Source organism: Macrobrachium nipponense, chromosome 24, assembly GCF_015104395.2.
Source record: "Macrobrachium nipponense isolate FS-2020 chromosome 24, ASM1510439v2, whole genome shotgun sequence".
In the NCBI taxonomy this organism is placed as follows: Eukaryota; Metazoa; Arthropoda; class Malacostraca; order Decapoda; family Palaemonidae; genus Macrobrachium; species Macrobrachium nipponense.
The window spans coordinates 33,256,637-33,268,011 of NC_061091.1; the positions used below are offsets into that span (position 1 = coordinate 33,256,637).

An 11,375-nucleotide genomic window follows, 5' to 3' on the forward strand; every position below is an offset into this window, starting at 1 on the left:
TTAGAATTATTAACTTATTTTGTTGCAAAGTGTTTCAGCTCTGTTACTTTTTTTGATTTGTAGTTGAACCTCGACCCTGCAACGTGTTTTGACAGCAAAATATGCAAGATATGATCTGAAACTTGTATTACTAAGTGAAGACGAAGTTCTTCCTTTCTTCAACAAAGCTACCTCCTTTCTCTGTTGCCAAATAACACATGTTTAAAGTACACCTATTTATTGTTTACCAGGACCTCCCATATATCATAAAAAAATTGTGAATGTGACACATATTTTTTATGTTATAAACATTCTATTTATTACTTCATAATATTGGTCATGGAGTTTATGGGATCTTCAGCAATTCTGAACTTTATATAAGAGTTTTATATAATGTCTTTAACACAATCCCACTAGAAAAACAATTCCATAGAGTTTTGGAATCTACTGCCAACAAATGTTAATGTTAAATAATATAATATACATGACAAGACATTAAAAACTGAGTTTTACCTCAGTTTACATCACAGGAAAAGGAATAAGATATCAAAAGCTTTTTTTTTTTAATAAAAAGAAAATTTATTATAATTCATAGAAAAATAAACTCTCATATCTTCATTTGCATAACTTCTAACTTTCGGTGTATTCATGGAAGATAAGATGTTTATCAACCGAAGAAACCTCCACTATATCCACCAAATCCACCTCCAAAGCCTCCAAAACCTCCGCCGTATCCGCCATAGCCAAAGCCAAATCCGTGGGGTCTATAGCCGTAACCGCCGAAGCCATAGGGACTACCTCCAAAGAAGTGGCGTCGGCTAGGTTCGGGTGCTGGCAGGGCTCCAGTGACCTCCATCAGGGCAAAAAGGGCCACCAATGCCAACAGGGCAACGCTGATCTGCAAAGGAAATCAAGGAAATTAATTTGCTAAAAATTAGTAAATGCTTTAGTTAGTTCCTTGTACTGTACTTTCAAATGAGAATGAATAAGGATTATATAGCGTGATGCTTATTTGTATATTTACAGGTAAGTAATTATTTGTATATTTATTGCATTCAAATATGTCAAATATTATCTATTTATCCACCTAGTATCTTAGACTTTGTCTTTAAATGACAATATTCATTATTTTATACTTACAGTTTTCATGGTGAATAGGAGGTTTGCCTCTTCCTTAGCTGATTCTCCAAGTGTATGTCAGTATGCCGAGCAACCTTCCTTTTATAGGACGCTCGTTCCAGAGTGGAAAGTTGCCAGAGATCTATTTTGAAACTTAATCACCAATCAGTGTACCAAGGAAATCTCAAAAGACGTTTGCATCTTATATCAACAATTGTCATCTAAAACAATTATTAACCATATTATTCTTCTATCTTATTGGCATGATAATTACATATACAATAATTATCTCCTCGGTAAGTGTATATCTTAGGAAATTTCCTCAGCGTAATCGAGGGAAGAACGGGGTAAAACCCAATGCAGCTCCCTCCTCCTCTGCCTCTCTCAAGCTAGATAAGCTTCTTTTTAGACGACTGATACTGTTAGTGTGTGACTTAACAGATGTCTGGGGCATCGGACCTTCGATGGGGTTTCCAGGTCCATGCCTGTTATGTTGCAAAAAATTGGCAAAGGATATTACTATTTTAGGGATTTTTGGGACAAGAAAAACTAAAACATAAATTTTCAATTCATAAAAGGACGATACTTTGTGCAACTTTTGTAAACGAAATGTTATATATTAAAGTATATCTATTCGGTAAATGGAACGCTAATTCAGATGTATGCAGGTAGACAAAGAAGAACGTCGTAGGAAAGACAGGGAAGCAGTGAAAATGAACTGGTAAGTTTGAAAAATAACTAATAATGAGCAAATGTGTCCAAAGGATAGAAAATGTAGATTGAGAGGTACCAAGAAGATTATTGGGTTATATAACATTTCATGTTTGTACCAAACAATACACGAAAAGCAGAATTTGATAAGGAAGAGATAACTTACTTTTGATTAAATATCTGCAAAACTTGTTGAAGTAATTAAGATCAATCTAAGTAAAAGGAGGCTGTTGATAAAAAGAAAACATTTTCAATAGAATAACTGATGCGAATGGTAATATACTGATTTTATTTGATAATAATGTCATTAATTACGTTATTCGATGGAAACTGATCGTTTGTAACGAGGAAAAGGGGAAAGTTGCCATTCTTAGAAATAATCGGTCTAGATATTGATTCATTTGCTTAAAATTGTGACTGGAAGTGATTGATAAAGCAATGTTGACAAAAGAAATAATGGATGAATGGGGAAGAGTTTTGTAGGAATAAGAAGATAAACAAAGTTTATGTAAGAATGCAAATGAGGCAGGAGGATTCTTTGACTTTAAAGTCTGTCTTATTTCACTAGAAGAACGGATTTTTTTTTTTAATTTAGAAAAAAAATATATAGAAGGGGGATTGAGGATATAACTTCTATAAAGAGATTTCTATGACCTGATCATAAATGAGAGACTTTAAAGAAAAGACAAACCAATAATACGTATTTTTTTCAGTAGCAAATGTGTACAATAAGTTAATTGTTTACAATCTTGATTAGAAAATAGATTATCTGTGTATGTCTCTCTTTTAGTTCGAAAAAAAAAAATAGATATAAAGCTTAACTTCACATATTGTGGATACGTAAATTTCTTTTTATAACGTCTTGACCTCAATAAAGAAATGCGAATGCATACCGAAAATATCCGATGAAATATGCTATAGACTAATACAGCTATGAAAAATGTCCTTCAGTTAATTCAATAGCTAGTTTGACCTTGAAATCTACAACTAGTAAATTATTCCAACAGTCGAATATATTTTTATAACTTTTAGCTCTACTTCGGTATGAAAAAGGCAAATTAACACGATTCTTATCCGATTTCCCATTATTTGTTTAAATCCCTTTCTAAGGATGGTAACTAGGGACTACCTTCTAAGTGTGCTACGTTCATTTGTGGTTAAAAGGAAGTATGAAATTGAATTTTGAATTATTTTCTATAATTGATTAAAGCAGTCATTGGCAACTAATTGTAGGTGAAGGAATAATAAGGTCAACTATTTCCACAGGTCAAGGGACGCCCCGAAACTCGAAGCGCATCATTTGCTTTAAAATTCTCGACAACCCTTTACATAAAACCTCGTCTCATGATAAATGAAAGGTCAAATGACTTCATTCCCCGAAGTTTATAGGTGTTTCAGCTTAATACTATTTTCACCCACAATATTCTTCTTATTGAAGTGAAGATTCTATATCTTTGAGTTACAGGAATGAATTTATTTTAATGTGCCCTTTGTCGTTGTTTTATTTTGTTGAAATGAAGAACTGCTGTGTTACGATCGTGTATTTTTTCCTGTGAGACCTCGTAAATATCAGAATCACAAAGCTACAAAATACTCTTCTGGAAAGAGAAAATCTGATTTAGGAATTTATAAACGCTTATGAATATATTTCTAAATAAAAATATAGAATTATGTTTATAATCATAAGACACGTATTTATCTTTCTAATACTAGAATATATTTGTTATTCATCAAATTCTCTTTTATTCAACTCATTTGCGTTGGAATATCGTTGCTGATGTACACACTCGAGCGTGTTTTCAATTACTTTTACATTTTCCTGTCCTCTTGAGAGATCTTTTAACCCACTAATTTTTAAGGAAAGTTTCGGGGAGTAACACCAGGAAAAGGTCTGTCGCGATACTTCATCTGCTTCCTGTTCTGTAGTTTGAATTTTCAATTTGCATCTATCTTTACTGGTCTCTATCACGTGGTGTGTAATAGTGGAGGATGTTTTTACCCTGCACCGTGAACTTGCTCTATCAATTATCCTCTTGATGACTGAAGGATTTTCATATATCTGTCCTAAGGGTTTTTTTTCCATTAAATAAAATAAAAATTTACTATATTGTTGGTGTTTTTATAATATTTACCTTAAATGTTTTAACTTATTTTGCTGCAAATTGTTTAAGCTTTCAGTTATTTCTGGTGGTTTGTAGTTGAACCTCGACCCTGCAACGTATTTTAACATTTTAACAGCAAAATATGAAAGATATCATCTGAAACATGACATTAAGTGAGGACGTCATTCTTCATCTCGTCAACAAAACTACCTCCCTTATATCTGTTGCCACATAACACATGTTCGTAGTTCGTCTGTTTCTTGTGGACCAAGACCTCCCAAATATCATAAAAAGTTCTGAGTGTTATATTTTATGTTATAAATCTTCTATTTATTACTTAGTAATTTTAGTTTCGGAGTTCATGGGATCTTAAGCAATTTTGCTTTTAAAAATGTTTTTATTTCAATCATTTAATTGCCCAGTGTTTTGGAATCTATTCCCAATAAATGCTTTATGTTTAATCATTTAAAACAAATAACAAGACATTTGAAACTGAATTCTGTTTCACTTTACATCACAGGAAGAACAGTAAAATATCAAAGGTTTTTTTTTAAGAAGAATATTTATTATGAATCATAGAAAAATAAACTCTCATTGTTTCATTTATATAAATCGGTCAGTAATAATATTTTGAACATTAAACATTTCATGCAGGCCATTGGCGTTCTAACTTCCAGCATCATCATGGAAGATCAGATAATTATCAACCGAAGAATCCTCCACCATATCCACCAAATCCACCTCCAAAGCCTCCAAAACCACCGCCGTATCCGCCGTAGCCAAATCCGAATCCGTGGGGTCTATAGCCGTAACCGCCGAAGCCATAGGGACTACCTCCAAAGAAGTGGCGTCGGCTAGGTTCGGGTGCTGGCAGGGCTCCAGTGACCTCCATCAGGGCAAAAAGGGCCACCAACGCCAACAGGGCAACACTGATCTGCAAAGGGAATCAAGGAAATTAATTCACTAAATTTCAGTTAAATGCTTTAGTTAGTTCATTGTAGGTACTGTGCTTTTAAATGAGAGTGAATAACGACTATATAGAGTAATATATATATATATATATATATATATATATATATATATATATATATATATATATATATATATATATATATATATATATATATATATATATATATATATAATATATATATATATATATATATATATATATATATATATATATATATCAAACTGCTATTTATCAACCTACTATCGTAGAATTTTACTTTAAATGACAAAATTCCTTATTTTATACTTACAGTTTTCATGGTGAACAGGAGTTGTGCTTCTTTCTTAGCTGATTCTAGAAGTGTATGTCAGTGTGCCAAGCGACCTTCCTTTTATAGACCGCTTGTTCCAGAGCGGAGAGTTGCCAGCGATCTATTTTGAAAATTTTCAACCGTTGTGCGCAGAAAGCCTTGAAAGATGCTTGTATCTAAAATTGGTAATTGCCATCCAATGCAATTTTGTTAGATATATTTGTCTGTCTTATTAGCACAAATACAATAATTAGCTCATCGTAAATCTATAGATTAGGAAATTTTCTTAGCGTGATCGCGGGATGAACGGAGTAAAACCCATCGCGAAAAATCCCTGCAAGATTTAGCAACATCCATCGCAGCTCCCTCCCCCCCTACCTTCCATCCCAGAGAATCGTCTTTTTAGACGACTGATACTGTTATTCTGTGACTCAAAGGAAGTCTGGGGCAGTCGGAACTTTGATGGGGATTCCAGGACCACAACTCACTGGTATGTTGCAAAAAATGGGCAAAATAGAAAATAACTACTCTGGGATTTTGTATTGCACAAGTTTAACTTCACTGAAATAGTTGTGTTCAGGTCATAAAAACACGACGCGTTGTCTAGATTTTATAAACGAAATTTATATATATGTCTATATATATATGTATATATATATATATATATTATATATATTATTATATATATATATATATATTATATAGGTCTATCACATTTACCGTTGATTCATATACATATATCGAACTACAAATGTCCTTTAATATCTAATTCGCTCTACCTCGGAATTAATATATTTTCATATATGCTTAACCGAGGGGGAATTTATTCCGGGGTGGTTTAAGGCTTCACTGCCAGTCCTGGAATTGGGAGGTCGCTGGTTCGCGCCTGTCGATCGCCAATTCTATTATCGCTTAATAAATTCCCCCTCGGTTAAGCATATATGAAAATATATTAATTCCGAGGTAGAGCGAATTAGATATTAAAGGACATTTGTAGTTCGATATATATATATATATATATATATATATATATATATATATATATATATATATATATATATATATATATATATATATATATATATATATATATATATATATATATATCAAAGTGCATTAATAAAAGGAACCCTAATTTAGAAGGCAGACAAAGAGGATTGTTGTAGGAAAGACATAGAAACAGGGAAAAGGAAATAGTATGTTTAAAAAACTAATTTAACCGAATATCGATAATAAAAGAAGAGCAAAACTTGATGATTCAGACGATAATTATTATTGATACGAGTGGGAATATATTATTTGATAATGTCATTGATTACTTTATTTGGCAGAAACTGTTAAAAAGTGATTGTTTGTTATGAGTAAAAGTGAAAAAAGCTATTCGCAGAAATTCTTGCTCATAATATTGATTGATTTGCTTAATGCGTTTTGAAGTGATTGATCAAGCAATGCCGACAAATGACAGAAGGATTGATATGGAAGATATACAGGAATAAGACGATAAACATTACGCTGATTTAAGACTGCAATGGTGAGTGGAGGATTAGCTCGGTATTATGGCAAGTCAAAGACTGAATCATCTTTGAAACATTCACGGATGAAAAAAGTTCTTTGATATTAAGGGATATAGACAACTAGATATCGGGACTGAGGGTATAGCTTCTATAAGTAGCTTTATATGACCCTTTAAGCGTAAATGAGAGACTGTGAAGACATGAAAATATTCATATATATTTTGTTTCAGTAGGAAAATATATAATTAATAAGTTTATTGTTTAAAGCCTTATCCAGATATTCTTTATAGGCTTCTCTTAATATAACTTTCTCTTAGTACGTCAACATAAGGATATCAAATATAACTGCACACGTTGTGGCTACATGAATTTTTTTAACACTTTGGCCTGAAGACAAAACAAGAATGCATACCGGAAATCACTAATGAAAATGATTGACACAAAAAAAATTAGCTATAAAACAATAGTGTCATTGGAAATAAACCTCTTTTAATTCAGTAGTTATTGTCACCTCAAAACCTGTAACCAGCAGGTTATTCTAACAAAACATTTGGGTCTTCTTTGACAGAACAGAGTAATGGAAAAATATTGATTCTTAAATATAATATTCTTTTGTTGATTAAAATCCTTTCCATAGGATGATAAGTGAGGAATCTCTTGGAAGTCTACTATGTTCACTGACGCACTAGACTAATTATGAAATTTCGTCTAAAATGACAGAATAAAAAACAGCCTTTGGCACCTCATTTGTACGTGAAAGGGTTAAGGGTCAACTGTTTCCATAGGCCAAGAGACTCCTTGAAACTCGCTGTTTCATTCGCTCTATAATTCTCGACAACTATTACATAAATCCTCATCTCGTGACAAATCAAAGGTGAACTGACTTACTATGTCGGTAAGTTCAAAGGTATTCCAGCTTAATACCGTTTTCACCCACAATTTCCTTCTTCTTAAAGTGAAGATTCTATTTCTTTGAGTAACAGGAATGAATTTGTTCTGTTGTCGTTTTATTTTGTTATAAGGAAGAACTGCTGTGTTAAGATGGTGTTTTTTCTGTGAGATTTCGTAAATATCAGAAATACAAAGCTACAAAGCACTGTTTTGGAAAGAGAATATATAATACAAGAATTTATAAACGCTTATGAATATATTTGTAAATGAAAATATAGAATTATATTTATAATCATAAGCACATGTACCTAACTTTTTGGATACAAGAATATATCTCACAGTCATCAAATTCTCTATTATTCAACTATTTGTGTTGGAATATTGTTGCCGATGAGTACACTCGAACGTGTGTTCCATTACTTTTACCTTTTTCTGTTCTCTGGAGAGATCTTTTAATCGCCTGTAATTTGGAAGCAAAGTTTCCGGGAGTAACATCAGGAAAAGATCTGTTTCCTGTTCTCAAGTTTCAGTTTTTAATTGGAATCTATCCTTACTACTCTGCATGTGATAGTGGATAATGTTTTCTCAGGTAAATTTAAAATTTACTTGTTTATCAGTTTTTACTATTTTTGCCTAAAAGATTTTACCTTATATCGCTGCAAATTGTTTAAGCTTCCAGTTATTTCTGGTGATTTGCAGTTGAAACTCGACCCTGCAACGTATTTTGACAGCAAATTATGCAAGGTATAATCTGAAACATGTCAGTAAGTGAGGACGTCAAAAACTAACCCCCTTTTCTATTGCCACATAAAACACGTTCATAGTTCGTCTGTTTCCTGTGGACCAAGACCTCCCATATAGAATATAAAGTTCTGTGTTATCTTATTTTGTGTTATAAACCTTTAATTTATTACTTAGTAATTCTAGTTACGGAGTTCATGGAATCTCAGGGAATTTTTATTTTAAAAATATGTTTAATTCATTCCCTTAATTGCTCAGTGTTTTGAAATATATTGCTAACAACTGTTTAATAATTTAAAACACATAACAATCCATTTTAACCTGAATTCTATTTCAGTTTACATCAAAGGAAGAGTAATAAAATATCAAAGGTTTTTAAGAAGAAGAAAATTTATTATGATTTATAGAAAAATAAACTCTCATAGTTTCATTTGCATAAATAGGTCAGTCATGATATTTTGAACATTAAACATTTCATGCAGGTCATTGGCGTTCTAGCTTCCAGCATCTTCATGGAAGATAAGATGTTTATCAACCGAAAAATCCACCACCATATCCACCAAATCCACCTCCAAAGCCTCCAAAACCACCGCCGTATCCGCCGTAGCCAAAGCCGAATCCGTGAGGTCTATAGCCGTAACCGCCGAAGCCATAAGGACTACCTCCAAAGAAGTGGCGTCGGCTAGGTTCGGGTGCTGGCAGGGCTCCAGTGACCTCCATCAGGGCAAAAAGGGCCACCAACGCCAACAGGGCAACGCTGATCTGCAAAGGGAATCAAGGAAATTAATTCACAAAATTTCAGTTAGATGCTTTAGTTAGTTCATTGTACTGTACTAGTGAATGAGAATGAATAAAGATCATATAGAGTAAAAGTACTAACGACTGTAAATATCATGAATAGTTATGAATAGCAATTACATTTAATATTACCCATTAGTAAAAAGGAAAATAGTTTTTAATTTACTTAAGTTATATGGAATGTCGGGATGGATGTTTATTCGTATATTCATAAGTAACTTATTATTTGTATATTTATTGCATTCATATATATATTAAACTATTATTCATTTATCCACCTATTATCTTAGAATTTATGTCTTTAAATGATAAAATTCCTTATTTTATACTTACAGTTTTCATGGTGAACAGGAGTTGTGCTTCTTCCTTAGCTGATTCTACAAGTGTATGCCAGTGTGACTTGCGACCTTCCTTTTATAGGACACTCGTTCCAGAGTGGAGAGTTGCTAGCGATCTATTTTGAAATTTGTCAATCGATATATACAGAAAGCCTTGAAAGATATTTGCATCTAATATCGACAATTATCATCTAAAGCAATTATTAATAATATTATTCTTCTATCTTAATGGCATGACCATTACAAATACAATAATTATCTCCTCGGTAAATCTATAGCTTAGGAAATTTCCTCAGCGTAAACAAGGGAAAAACGGGGTAAAACCCATCGCGAAACGTCCCTGCAGGTTGTAGCAACGTCCATCGCAGCTCCCTCCTCCTCTGCCTCTCTCACAAGAGAAGCTTCTTTTTAGACGACTGATACTGTTAGTGTGTGACTCAACGGATGTCTGGGGCATCGGAACTTCGATGGGGTTTCCAGGTCCATACCTCAGTGGTATGTTGCAAAATATTGGCAAAGGAGATTACTATTTTACGGATTTTTGGGGGCGTATCTGCGGTGGACAGGAAAAACTAACTAGCGCAGAAATGTTCAGATCATGAAAGGACGGTGCTTTATGCATATTTTGTGAAGGAAATAATATATATCAAAGTGTATTTGTTTGGTAAATGGAACCGCTAATTGAGAAGTATGCCAGTAGAGAAAGAAGAACGTTGTAGGAAAGACAGGGAAGCAGGGAAAATGAACTGGAATGTTTGAAAAGTAATTAATAATGAGCAAATGTATCCAAATGAAAGAAAATGTACACTGAGAGGCACCAAGAAGATTATTGGGTTATATAACGTTACAGATTTGTACCGAACAATACAGAAAAGCAAAACTTGATAAAGAAGAAATAATTTTTTTTTAATTGAATAACTACTCAACTTGTTGAGGCAATTAAGATCAATTCAAGTAAAAGGAGGCTGGTAATAAATAACAAGAAAACATTCTCGATGGAATAATTGACGCGAGAGGGAATATATTGCTTTTATTTAACAATACTGTCATTAATTGCGTTATTTGGGGAAAACTAATGAAAGGTGATCGTTTGTAACGATGAAAAAGTGAAAGAGGCCATTCTAAGAAATGCTCAGTCATAATATTGATTCATTTGCTTAAAACTGTCTGGTAGTGATTGATAAAGGAATGCAGATAAAATAAAAATGGATGATTGGGGAAGAGTTTTGTAGGAATAAGACGACAGACATAAAGTTGAAGAGAGAATGCAAAGGAGGCAGGAGGATTCTTTGACTTGAAAGTCTTTCATACTTTAATGGAAGAAAGGATTTTTTCTTATTTGAAAAAACAAGAGAAATAATTAAGGGAATTGAGGATATAGCTTCTATAAGGAGATCTCTATGACCTAATCATAAATAAGAGACTTAAAAAAAGACGGTATACGTATTTCTTCAGTAGCCAATTTAGACTAAACGTTCATAGGCACATGTTCATAATTTTCTGGAAACTAGTATATAATAGTTGGCATTCATTAAATTCTCGTTTATTCGACTCATTTGGATGCAAGTAATATTTTTAATTTGGAATGTTTAAAGTGCTTCTAGGTTGATTATCCATGACTTCTTATAGCAACGGAAGAACGAAAATTAAATAAGTTTGTTTTAACTGCCTTTACATATCTTGTATGGGGCTCACAGGTGTACTTTTTTAAAAAGATTACATGGACAGAGTCAATGATAGTAAAGTTTTATTTCTTACGACACGAGGGGAATTTCGCCCATCTCTTGCAAGGAACAAGGTAAAGAGATTATCATTCTCACACTTGGCATACACCCATGCATGAGAAGGAGTAATAGATTTTTCATTTCCATAAATCAATATCCGATAAAGTACTACCTTTTCTAATATTCTAAATTACTC

At 32.9% G+C, this 11,375-nt stretch overlaps 2 long non-coding RNA genes across 2 annotated transcripts; both read right to left on the reverse strand.

Moving 5' to 3' along the window:
- Positions 1-528: 528 nt before the first annotated feature.
- LOC135204115 (uncharacterized) lies at positions 529-1,175 on the reverse strand. Its single transcript, XR_010312105.1, has 2 exons — positions 1,120-1,175; positions 529-877 (listed from the first exon to the last, which is right to left on the reverse strand). It is a non-coding gene; the product is annotated as an uncharacterized LOC135204115 (long non-coding RNA).
- A 7,515-nt stretch (positions 1,176-8,690) lies between these two features.
- On the reverse strand, positions 8,691-9,564 carry LOC135204121 (uncharacterized). Its single transcript, XR_010312106.1, has 2 exons — positions 9,451-9,564; positions 8,691-9,081 (listed from the first exon to the last, which is right to left on the reverse strand). It is a non-coding gene; the product is annotated as an uncharacterized LOC135204121 (long non-coding RNA).
- Positions 9,565-11,375: the final 1,811 nt, after the last annotated feature.